Source organism: Sciurus vulgaris (assembly GCF_902686455.1).
Source record: "Sciurus vulgaris genome assembly, chromosome: 12".
NCBI classification, from domain to species: domain Eukaryota; kingdom Metazoa; phylum Chordata; class Mammalia; order Rodentia; family Sciuridae; genus Sciurus; species Sciurus vulgaris.
The window spans coordinates 58,625,901-58,639,714 of NC_136473.1; positions in this window are offsets into that span (position 1 = coordinate 58,625,901).

The window sequence follows — 13,814 nt, forward strand, 5'->3', positions numbered from 1 at the left end:
TTTTAGTTCCCTAATGAAAACCCATGAAAATAATTATAGGCGGTGGGGGGACACTATTAATTCCACTAGTACAAAGTAATTAGGACAAAAGTTAACAGTACAGGAGAGATGTCAACCCATTTTGGGGAGATGGATGGAAAGATTAACTTAGCATAACAGTTAAAGGCAAAAACTTACTACAGTGAAAAGCAAGCAGATTCTCACGTTAGACTTACATGGATCAGCAACTACAACTCTGGGGCTAAATTCAACTCACAGACTCCTTTTATAAGTAAAGTTTTATTGGAACACTGTCACACTTACTTGTTTATATACTGCCTATGGCAGCTTTCACACTAAGACAGCAGAGATGAGTAGTTGATGGTGAAGCTCAAAATATTTATTATCTGGCTCTTTGCAGAAAAAGCTTACCAACTTCTGCTTTAGCGGCCTGAAAATTTTTAGGAGCTAGAGGTATCAGGAAGCTGTGAAGGCAAGGGGCAGGGAGATGTTGAAAGTGGGAATCTGCCTTAGGCCCTGAGGGTCCCCACATGCTGGGTATTCAAAGAATGCAAGAATCTAACTTGCATTCTCTAACTCCTACCCAGGCCACTTCTTAGTCTTGTGTTTGCAGCAAGCAACATTGAAGGTTGAAGCAATGCCACCTTACCCAACTCCCAGGAAAAAGAGTGGATATTTTCTGTAACACAACCCACTCTGTATGCAGGTATCTATTTGGGGGCCTTTGCATTACCCCGTGGGACTGTGGCAAGAGAACTAACAGGAACATGAAGCTTTGGCTACTGCTTTTCCATGACTGATAAAGTTTTTGTCTCCAACAAAAATAAAGTGTTGAGTCTCCTATCTTCTGCTGTTATCCAAGCAACAGTAACAGGCTAGGCTTATTAGTTTGGACATAAAGTTAAGTAAAATATCTGGACACTGTTGTTGATAATGGGGTTAAAAACAGGGGAATAAAACTGAAAGAATCCAAAGATGACTTCAGAAGATGGAGCGTCCTCCCATGTTCATGAATTGGCAGAACTGGTATTGTTAAAATGATCATACTACCAAAAGCAATAGACAGATTCAATGCAATCCCCATCAAAATACCAAAAAAATTTCTTCATAAAACTAGAGAAAAAAATCCTAAAATTCATTTGGAAGAATAAAAGGCAAAAAATTAAACAACCTGATTCAAAAATGGACAAAGGACTTGAATAGACATTTTCCAAAGAAGATATGCAAATGGTCAATAAGCACATAAAAAGATGCTCAGTATCACTAGTCATTAGGGAAATGCATATGTGAACCATGAGTTAGGACCTCATACTCATTAGGATGGCTATTATCAAAACAATGGAAAATATCAAGTGTTGGTAAGAATATGCATTATTGGTGGGAAGGTAAAAACAGTGCAGCCACTGTGGAAAACAGTAGGATCCTTTTCTCAAATAATTAAACAGAATTATCCTATGACCTAGAAATTTCATCCAGAAGATGATTATCGAAAGAACTGAAAGCAGGATCTCAAAGATTAATTTCATGTTCAAAGTAGCATTATTAACCTTAGTTAAAAGACAAAAGCAACCCAAGTGTTCATTGAGGGATAGATAAACAAGGTGTGCTATACCCATACAATGGAATATCATTCAACCTTAAAAAACAAGGAAATTCTGAAACATGTTACAATATGGACAGACCTTGAAGACATTGTGCTATATGCAATCAGCCAGTTACAAAAAAAGGTGAATACCAAATGGTTTCATTCACATGAAATACTCCGAGTTATCAAATGCATAGAGAAAGTAGAATGGTGGCTGCTGGGGTACAGGGAAGGAAGGAATGAGGAGTTCATGTCTCGTGGATACAGTTTCAGTTTTGCAAGATGAAAAGAGTTCAGGGAATGGATGGTAGTGATGGGTGTACAATACCGCTAATGTTCTCTATGCCATGAATTATACATTTAAACATGGGTGAGATGGGGGGCGGAGTTATAGCTCAGTGGTACAGCATTTACCTAGCACGTGTGACGCACTGGGTTCGATCCTCAGCACCACATAAAAATAATAAATAAAATAAAGGTATGGTGTCCATTTACAACTAAAACTTCTTTAAATAAGTAAGATAAAAAAATTATCTTACTTATATTTTATCAGAATTTTTAAAATATTGAATAAAAGAGAAAAGAAGGATTAATGTCTATATAAGACATTATAGCTCCTGTTCTTTGTCCTTGCCCTAAGCCAATGACCACCAGTGCTCCTTCACCTTGGCAGACAAGAGAGTCATTTTCTGGAAACTAAACTGAGAGGGATACTAAGCACATGTAGGATGGGAACAGGGATGAGACACCCAGCAGAAAACAGGAAAATCAAGTGGAATTCTTTGAACTAGGCTTCCTTAGCCTCTTCCTACTCTTGGGTTCCAGGTAGTAACCCCCAGAGAAGGAGAAGTATGAGTTTCTGAAGTGAATGAGTGGATTCAGACAAAATAATCACAGGTAATGACATTTGGGGTCCTGTAACAAAACAGATGTCTCCCTGTCCGACTGCCTCCAATACCTCCAATGGATGTTCTAGTGCCTCACTTCTAAATAGTAAAGGATCATCACACACTCAGTAAAAGCCACTGATATGAAAGGCAGAGTCCGAAATAGAGGAAAAAGTGTTCACAGTCATCCAAACAAGTAGAAAGGAAACTACAAGAACCAAAGGGATGAACTGCATGTATAAAACAGGAAAAACAATAACAAAAAAGAAACACTTAGAGAATTAGAAAACACTCTTTAAAATAAATTTTAATGAAAAGGTCAGAAAACAGAGTTGAGTAATGAAGAAAAACAACACAAATCAAAGAGATGGACACTGGGAGGAAAAAAGGAGGTGAGGTAGGGAGAAAAATTGTAAGATCAATCCTGAAGCCATCAGACTAATATGAGTTCTAAAAGAGAGAAAGAAGGGAGTTACTAAAGAAATAATCCAAGAATATTTCCCAGACCAAAGGACAGGATTCTCTAGATTGAGAAAGCACATTCAAAAGTCCAGAAAGGGCTGAGGATGTAGTTCAGTGGAAAAGCACTTGCCCGGCATTCAAGAGGCTATGGCAAAACACACACTGTCCAAAAATCCACACCAATTCAACGGTATCACAATGGTATCAGACTTCTCACCGGCAACAACTGATGTCATACAATAGTGAAGAAAAGCCTTCTGTGGGGAATTTCATAATGAAGTGTGAGGACAAATTAAAGGCATTTCCACACATGGAAGGACTAAACACATTTTTATTTCTCAGGTACCGTTGTCTTTGGAAACTACTAGAAAGAAGATATGCTCCAGCAAAACAAGGGATTTGGGAAGCTGGGGATGTAACAGAGCAAAGGAGAGTCTGAGCTTGACAACTGTGCAGCATGCTTTGAGGGAAACCCGTCCAGATCAGAAGAGGAAGTTATAGGGCTTCAGGAGGCAGATCTCCACGGGAAAACTGAATTGATCAACTGACAAAGTTAAAGTTTTAGAAAATAATATAAACAGACATTTGTCAAAAACGATGGCATATTGGGGGGAAAATTAAGGAAAGTACACAGAAAACTAAAGAAAAAAGATTCACTATGGGAAAAACAAAATTGCTTAAGAAAATGTAACGATGGTACACTAGCTTTGTAGTGGACAATATTTATACAATTATGTAGACATTATTAATTTAGTAAATATTATAATTATTACTATATTGAGAGGATGTAGTGGGAGCAGTAGGGGTGGGTATAAGATAGTTAAGGCTTGGGGCTGTGGTTGTGGCTCTGTGGTAGAGTGCTTGCCTTGCATGTGTGAGGCACTGGGTTCGATTCTCAGCACCATATACAAAGAAATGAATAAAAAATAAAGGTTCATCAACAACTAAAAAAATTTTTAAAAAAAGATACTTAAGCCCTTTATACGGAAAAATCAATAGATACAGTGTAAACTTAACAAACCATGAAATAATCTGCTTATAATGCAAAAAAATGCATTATAATCATATTATTTAGATATACAGTGGGTAAATACCAAGTCTCAAAAGTAGAAAGGGGAAAATGAGGGACAAGGGATTATTTTTTACTCTAAGTCTTGATTATTTGATATTTTAAAAACCATGTGCAAGAATAAAAATAAAATTTAATTTAAAAATACTATTTTCTGAGACCATCAGTCATCTCATCCTTGTTTTCTCCTCAGAGTGTTCCACACCCTTTCAGACCCCAGGTTTCAGGTCAGTGCTAATAACCTGCTCTTTCTTTCTGCTCATCTCAAGCTTTTCCTTCATTCTTACTCAACACTGGGCTTCTGCCCTGCATTCTCTCCTTTCTGGAAACGCTCCATACTAGCCAGGAAATCCCTTACCAGATAAAGCTCATTGAGAGCTAGGGGTGTAGCTTAGTAGTAGGGTACATCTTAGCTTGTGTGAGGCTCTGGGTTCAATCCTCAGCATCGCAAAAATGTAGATCATGGGTTCCACCAGGCTCTAACAACTTATATATTAGATTCTCAAAAGAGCATAGCTATAGCTACTATTTATTACAAAAGTACTATCTACTTCAAAATTAACAGATTGCAAATCCATAGGAAGACTGAACGGGTACCAAATGGTGGGGATACCAAATGGGTGTTTTACCAAATGTCCTAGGGAGCGAGCATTTTGTAAGAATGTCAGTTGCATAAAATTGTCTCAGATCTCTGTCTGTTCATTGTTTCTGTGATTGAGGGTGGTTACCAATTGCCTATGTTCCTATGGTGCTACCAACTAACCAACACACAAATTAAGCAGAATCTACAGTTCCTAGAAATTTGTCCATGTGAAATGGGCTACATGAATTACAAAGTTATGTTAGGAGATATCAGGAATGATAAAGTAAAATAATATATCCCATGTACAATCACTCCAAATAGATAATTTTAGATTTTATATGGAATCATATTTTATAAAAAGATGCAAACCAAGAGGAAAGATGCAAAATGATGAATTTTAAAGCATTTTTCCTATGTCCACAGAAAGGGAGAAGGGTACATTAGTATTCACTCAATCCTAAAAATTCCTTTAAGTAACTTTACACCGATTTCTCCCAGAGTCTTCCTACTTTCTCCTAGAGTCTTTGAGATTCTTGACTATATTACATTCTTCAGAATTCAAGGACAATGATCAACAATGTAATAGTGTAAAGATCAAAGTCAATTGAAGAAAGTGAAGAAACTAGTTTATAAACAGCAGCAAATTATGTCAATTTGTCACAATAAATGAAGGCCCTCTTGAGCCCCCTATGGACCTGCATTGGACACTGCATTGACCATGCCCTACTTAAGAGACTCATGTGCTTGTTCTTGTTTTGCAGAGGATGGGGTACTGTTATTTAAACTTCATATTTTAATCAGAGTCAATTGTTCAAAGTATCAACTGGCTCTACAAGGTTTTAAAGACAATTTGTATCTCCCCACCACCATTTCCTTTTTTGAAGAGTGAAAAACCATATTTAACCTTTTTAGCTGATTCTTTTGACATCTTCCCGCATATCTCTAAATAACATGCTTTTAGTGGTTTTCTTTTTTTTTTTTCTTTGCAGTGCTAGGGATTGAACCCAGGGTCTTGTACATGCCAGAAAGTGTTCTACTGCAAAAAACAAACAAACAAACTACCTTGTTTTGCTAAAACCTCATTTTAGGCACTATGTGTCAAAGGCATGTGGAAATCAGCTCTTTCTTCAACTGACCTCACTATTCAGATTTCCTATAGTCTTCCATATGCTCAAAATAGTTCATTTCAGTTATATGAATATTCAGTGTTCTTATTATTATGAAGGCAATTCAGGGCTGAACTACAGTAAACTATGATTTATTTTCCTTTCTGATGATTTAAAAAACATTTTTTTGGTTGTAGATGGACACAATACTTTTGTTTTATTTACTTATGTGGTGCTGAGGATTGAATCCAGTGCTTCACATGTGCTGGGCAAATGCCCTACCACTGAGCCACAAACTCAGCCCTCTGATGATATTTTGTTTTCCCTAGAATTAATATTTTAGAAATTTTTCTTAGTTTTCCACACATATATTAGTCATTACTTCAACACCAACTTCTTTACCAGTTGTTTGATTTTGCCCTTCATAATAAATTCATTGACATCTGATTTTCTTCAATCTCACTTTTTCTTTTCTTTTTGGTACTGGGGATATAACCTAGGGGTGCTTTACCATTGAACTACATTCCCAGCCTTTTTGATTTTTTATTTTGAGAGAGAGTCTAAATTGCTCAAATGGGTCTCAAGCTTGCTATTCTCTTGCCCCAACCTCCAAGGTTGCTGGGATTTACAGGTGTGTGCATTGCATCCAGCGATTTTACTTCCTTAAAGAAATGTGTGTGGAGTCTTCTGACTTGCCTACATTTTAGGTGGGGTGTCCCATGCCTGATGTACAGCTGTACGCTGAACTTCCTCTTTGCCTCCTCGAGGATCTCTTCTCTTTACTGTTGGTGTCCTACTTCCTCCCACATGTCTTTTTACCAGCTTCACTCCTTCATTTTAGAGGAACATATCCTTGAGTAGCTTCCAGGTAAATTTTTTGAGGCATTATGTAGTAGATTACCGTGTCTAGGCAGTCACTACTTATACAGTCCTGCCCTTTGCCATGTAACCTCCAGCGCCTCCCTGTGGATGCACGTAATTCCCCACACAGCTGACATCAGGCTTGGCCATATGAGTTCCTTTCATCAAAAGAAATGATGTGAAATGCCTTCAGGGCAATCTGAAGCAGCTCTTCAGGCCTTTCAGTGTGAAATAAATTCTAGGTATGCAAATGATGATTTTCTTAGAAAACTTCACAAAGCAGAATTTATTCCTAGCACAGTAGTGTGTGTGATTATCACATACTTATGCGAATTACATTGTAGCAAAAACGATTAATATACAAGGATTGTCTACAGTATTCTGTGTTACAATGCAATCTGGAGTACATTATCCTACAGAAATATCCTGGAAATAGGACAGTAATAAAGAATTATGAAAGAATATATATATTATATATATATAATATATATATATATAAAGTTATTGAGATTAGGGGGATTGTTGCCTCAATAAAATTTTAAATGTTTGTAAAATGTTTTTATCCAGTGTTTACCATTAATGAATAGTTTGGCTGGATATAAAATTCCAAGATGAAAGAAGTTTCCTTCAGAATCTTGAAGGCATTGATCCATAATCATCTAGTTTTCAGTACTTAAATGGCAAAAGGGACTTTGCAGATGTGATTAAGATGGGGTGATTATTCTCAGTTGGCACTAAATGTAAGCAAAAGGGTCTTGATAAGAGAGTAGTACCACCAAAAGAGGAAGAAGACAATGCAGCAAGAGAGGCAGGTGATGTAATGAAGGAAGGTGATGTAATGTGAAACCCTGAGGCAAGGATTGAGGATAGCTGGAAAACAAGGAATGTGGTTTTCTTCCCTAAAACCCCAAAAGGGACCAGCCTTGTCAACACCTTGATATTAGCCATGTCAGACTCATTTCAAACATCTGGCCCCATCGGAGAATAAAACTTGTGTTGTTTTAGGTCACTAAATTTGAGGTGATTTGTTGAAGTAGCAATAGGAGACATTTCCAGAAAGCCAAAACAAGTATTCTTACACAAAGATAAATTGTAAGATCAGGAAGGGAGAAAATGTTTGCAATATATTTAACAAAGGATATTCTGACTACATAAGGAAATGGAACCCAGGGTCTTCCACATGCTAGGCAAGAGCTCTATCACTGAGTTACATACCCAGCCCCCAAATTACTATTTTTAGATTTTAATAAACTCATAGAATTACTATTTGCCAGGCACTGTTCTAAATGCATTACAAATATTAATCCATTTAATCCTCATAAAAACTCTATGAGGTAAATACTATTATTCTTGCCATCTTACATCTGAGGAAATTGAGGCACTTAGGTTAAATAACTTGTCCAAGGTCCCAGGATCCCTGAGACCCAACAGAAAATGCTAAAATTTTAAATTGAAATTGGCAACAAACATTTGAAGATATATTGCATTAACTCAAAACTTCCAAGATGGAACCAGTGTGAGAGATTTACTGACAGAAACACTTGTGGAGGGCAGAGGTAGAGGACCTCAGACCACATGCAGATCTGATACCTGCAGATGATGGAAGGAAGACCCCCAAGAGTTTCAAACGGCAGTGTGTCTCTGAGTCTGGGCCAGGTCACATTGGGCAGGCAGTCTGGTACAAGTGCCCCTGCCACAATCAGTTACTGGCTGGAAGCAGCCCAGGAAAAGCATGGCCTTAGCATGAAGGCCACAGTATATGGCACTGGTATGGCCTGCAGGCTGTTGGCTAAAGGCAGCTTCCACAGCAGGTTCTCCTTCCCCCTTTAAAAACTGACATACAATGCATGACGGAACGTACAATGTCTTAGGTTTTAATATATGGGTATACCCATAAACTGCCACCATAATTAAAACCATGAGTATATCCATCACCCCAACAGTTTCAGGTTCCACTATAATCCCTCGCAGTTCCATTTTCCTTCACTAAAGAAGCCAGTAATCTGCTGTCACTATACCACAGATTGATTTATATTTTTAGAATTTTATATGACTTAAGTCATTTGGTATATACTCTTTTATGTTGGGCTCCCTTATAAGTATACTTATTTTGAGCTTCATTTATCTTGTCATGTTTAATAAATAGCCCATTACTTTTCATTGCTGAGTAGTATTCCTGTGTATAGATACCTGTGATATGATTACCTTGATATGATTACCAATCTCTTGATGAGCTTTCAAGTTATCTCCAGTTTTTGGCTATTGCAAATAACAATTGTATATCCATTCTTTGTATGGATATACATTTTCTTTGGGGTGAATACCTAGGAGTAAAATGGTTGTACCATATGGCATATTTATGTATAATTTGTGTGTGTGTATAGCTGGGGATCGAACCCAGGGCCTTATGCATGCAAGGCAAGCACTCTACTAACTGAGCTACACTACTACTGGGATTTTAGTGGGTATTACATTCAATCTTTGAGAAAAGCAGAAATCTCAACAATACTGATTCTTATAACCCATGAATAAGAACTCAGTCACAAGGGCTGGGAGTGTGGCTCAGTGGCAGAGCACTTGCCTAGCATGTGTGAGGCACTGGGTTCCATCCTTAGCACAGCATAAAAATAAATATATAAAATATATAGTATTTGTGTCCATCTACAACTAAAAAAAATACTTTTTAAAAAATGACATCACCTCTGTGAGCCTCATTTCCCTTTACCCCCAAAATAGTCATTAAAAAAAAAAAAAAAAAAAAAAAAAAAACCCTCAGCATTATCTTGTAGTTTTCATTGTACAGGTCTTGTATACCCTTTGATGCTATTAAAAATGTTTTTCTTTTTTTTTTATTTTAGTGTCCAAATGTCTGTTGGTCATATAAATAAAACTGTATATGCTGATATTGTAACCGGAACTAAACCTAGTTCTAGTACCTCTTTTTGTAGATTCCATAGTATTCTTTGTGTATGTGATCAGTTATCTGTCAATAAAGACAGTTATTTTTTCCCCTTCCAATGTAGATGTCTTTTATTTATTTTCCTTGCCTTGTTGCACTGGCTAGTTTCCAGTATGATGTAACTATTTCACAAGCACTGAAGAGAATGTATATCCTGCTACTGAATGGAAACATTAGTTAAATACAGTTGGTTGATGATATTGTTCAATTCTTCTATATCCTTGCTAATTTTCTATTTGTTAGTACTGTTACTGAGAGAATTATTGAGGCATTTACTGTACACAAAGAATTTTCTGGTCTTTGTCCATGTTTCCTGGGAGACAACCTCTATATTTAGAATTTCTTGAGTGATAGGAAGTGCCTATGTTATTCATGGTGGGCCCCTGGGACTGTGTCTGAATTTAACCTAATGAGATAACTCAGAATAGGGGCTGGCCATGCCAGAAAGATCAGCCAGGTAAATTAGAGACCTGGGGTTTTAAACCAAGTGATATCATCCCATCCTCTGAGCAGGAAAAGCAGTGATGGAGACTGGATTCAATCACATAGCCAATGATTCAGTCATTCCTACCTACATAATGAAACTCTGGGTACCTGAAGCTTGGGTGAAGGTCCCTAGTTGGTAATAACACATCAATGCTTTGGGAGGGTAACTTGAGCTGAGGATATGAAATATCATCAGTATGTTACTATAATACTACCACTTACCATTTGGAACCCTTCCAGACCTTACACTAAGTATCTTTATTGGGAATTCCAAAGGTTATAACTTTTGTGGAAAATTTTGCTCTTCATCTATAAAGTCTCTGTTAACTCCAGACTAACTTTACAGTGTCAGAATTACATTGGTTTTCAAATATTATTATTATTGTGTGTGTGTGTGTGTATATATATATATACACACACAGGTATATACACACACAGGATAGAACTCAGGGGTGCTTAACTACTGAGTCACATTGCCAGCCCTTTTTACTGTTTGAGAAATGAAGTTGCTCAGGACCTCGATAAATTTCTGAGGTTGACCTCAAAATTGCAATCATCCTGCCTCAGCCTCTACCGAGTCTCTGGTAGGTTACAGACATGTGCCATCTTTCCCAGCTATTGTGGACTTTTGTTTCTTTTGGTCCTCTCAGTTTTTCTTCCATGCATATTGAAGGTGTTTATGTGTGATCGTGTTCATGATTGTCTTCTTGGTGAACCTACCTTTTTATAAATATATTGTCCCTTTTTCTCCCTGAAAATTTCCTTTGCACTGAATTCTACTTTGTCAATATATAGTAATGCTAGTTTTTTTTTTGACTAGCATATTTGCAGTTATCTCTTTTCCTTGAGATTTAACCTATATCTTTTTGAAGTAATTTTCTTATACTGAAGATATATTTGGTTTAATCCTTTAAAAAAATCCTTTGTTATTAACTTTATGTACTCAGACTATATGCATTTCATGTAACTATTGATATATTTGCATTTGGGTCTACTGTGGAATTATTTTTGGTTTGCTTCCTATTTCCCTGAGTTAAAGACATTTTACCATTTCATTTTATTTCATCTATGGCTTTTTATTAAATCATATTTTTTGCATATATCTTTCAGTGGGTCAGTGGATGGTTGAAGGATTTGAATATACTAATGTTTTCAGTCTATTTAAAATATTTCACCACTTCCAGTGGAATGTAGAAAACTTATTACATAGGTCCCTTTGCCTTCCTCCTTTGAGACCATGTCTTCCTGTGTTACCTAGGGTGACCTTGAACTCCTGGGCTCAAATTATCCTTCTATCTCAGCCCCCTAAAGGAGCTGGGATGCATGTCTTCAACATATTTTGAGAACTCAAGAAATAAATATATTTTCAACCGCATAATTACAACTTCTGTTGTTATTCCTTTATTCCTGAATGTTTGTTTCCTTACTGTGTCATTTCCCCTCTGTTGGAGGAAGTCCCTATAATAATTCTTTTTAGAGAATGTCTGCTTGGTTATGACTTCTGTTTGTTTTCTTTGATCAATGTATGGCGTTATTTCATTTTTATTCTTAAAGGTTGTTTTCACTGGATATAGAAGTCTGAGTTGACAATTCTCTCAGCATCTCTGAAATGTGCTATTTCTTGGCCTCCATGATTTCTGATATGAAATCCGGTCATTTGAATCATTGATTCCCTCTAGGTAATTAGTTATTTTACTCTGGCTGCTTTCAGTATCACTTTAGTTTTCACCAGTTTCATTATCATGTATCTGGGTGTGTATATGAGCTTGATTCCAAAGATTTTTCACAAAATTTGCAAAGTTTCTAGTTAATATTCCTTCAAATTTATTTCCAGCACCTTTTCTCCTCTTTTTGAAACTCTGTTGGTATAATTTTAGATCATTCATTACTGACCCACAGGTTCATGGTTTTGGATTTTTTCCCCCCAATCTTTTTCTCTACTGTTCAATTAGATAAGCTGTACTGGTTTATCTTACTTTTCACTAACTTTCCTCCATTCTGAGACCATCTAGTGAGATTTAAATTTTGGTTACTGTGTTTTTCAGTTTCCACTTGGATATTTTTTGTATCTTCTTTGCTGAGATTGTGTCCCATCTCCCCCCACCCCCACTGGTTTCAAATGTTCATGATTACTTGCTGGAGCACTTTTTAAATAGCTGCTTTAATCACTTTGTCAGATCATTTCAACATCTGAGACATCTCAGTGCTGGCATCTATTGTCTTTTCCCACAACAGTTGAGATTTTCCCATTTCCTGATATGCTAAGGAATTCTGGATTATATTCCTGACATTTTGAATACTGTTATTAAGTTCTAGGTCTTGTTTAAATCTTGTGAAGAATACTAAATTTTAGTTTGATTCTGAGCAGCCTGGCTAGATTCTAGCCCAACCTACCTTCTATAGGCTATGATTTCAGAGTCAGTTCAACTTTCAAAACTTTGGCAGTGTTATTTGGGCCTACCCCACGTGAACATCTCCCAGTTTCTAGCTGAGGGTCTGGGTGGTGGTATTTCTGTCAGTAAGCTCTCTAAGTCTTTGGTATAATGAATAAGATAAGACCCATGTGTAGCTTATAGCTGGGGTGAACCCAGGAATTCATAAATAACTTAATGGGATCAATTTTCTATGGCAGACCCCTTCCTTTCTGTAATGTTCCCAATACTTTCTGGTTCCTTTTATTTGTTCTTTGGCAAGAAGACTGAGGCTGTAGTTACCCTGAGTACTTTTGCCACTGTGTTTGTATCCAAGGACACATGGATGGAGGACAGAGAGGAAAAATAATGGGGATTGGCTCCACACTCTTAGAAACACAGCTACTGAAGAAAGGGTCCTTGGTCTCAGAGTTGGCTTTTGTAGATTCCCACTGCCAATAGTCAATAGTGTTACTACCACTGGGCTGCTTGAAAGGTGGGATATAAAACAGAAAAGGAAAATGAAACAAAAGGGTTTCTGCACTCTCCTTGAATATTAGGATTTCCCTTTCTAATCCTTGAGCTAGATCTAGAGGGTTTCTGGCACTCTCTAAATGCTAGTTTCCAACGTGCTGAGTTCAAGGTGCAAGACAACAGAGGGGGGAGATGATAGAAGTAATACTGTGTCAGTATTACTTCAAAGTCTTGTCTTCTCCAATCTACCTGTTACCATTTTCTTTTCCAAGATCTTGAACAGCTACTTATATGTTAACAGCAGCAGACCCACAGTGTAACACTCTTACTCCATCTTATCTGGAACCAGCCCAACTAGTATGTGGGTATGAGAGCTCATGCCTGTAATCCTAGCTACTCAGGAGGCTGAGGTAGGATGATCACAAATTTGAGGCCAATCTGTGCAACTTAGTGAAACCCTGCCTCAGAATAAAAATAAAATGGGCAGAGGATCACTGGCAGAGAGCTTGCCAAGCACACATGAGGCCCTAGGTTGGATCACCAGCACTAAAACAAAACAAAACAAAAAAAAGAGCAAAAATCCTCATGAGAAAACTTAAAGAGCTGGTTACTTATATTCTTTTTTTCTCCTCAAAAATAGTCATCCTAAAAATAACTATAATAGCTACAGTTTATTGATCTTTACTATGTTCCAGGCACTGTGCTAAAATCTTAAAATGGATCATGCCCATTTAATCCTCAGAAAGTCAAAGAGAAAGGTACTATTGTTAGCTCAGTTTCCAGAGAAGAAAACAAGACTTAGAGAAGTTATCTTGTGTAGGAACAGAGGAAACAGTGGAGCCAAGATCATAACCTGGGCAGTTTAGCTTGAAACCTCTGCTCTCGGCCACCTATAAGCCACAAGGACTCAGAGAACTCAAACACTGGTCCC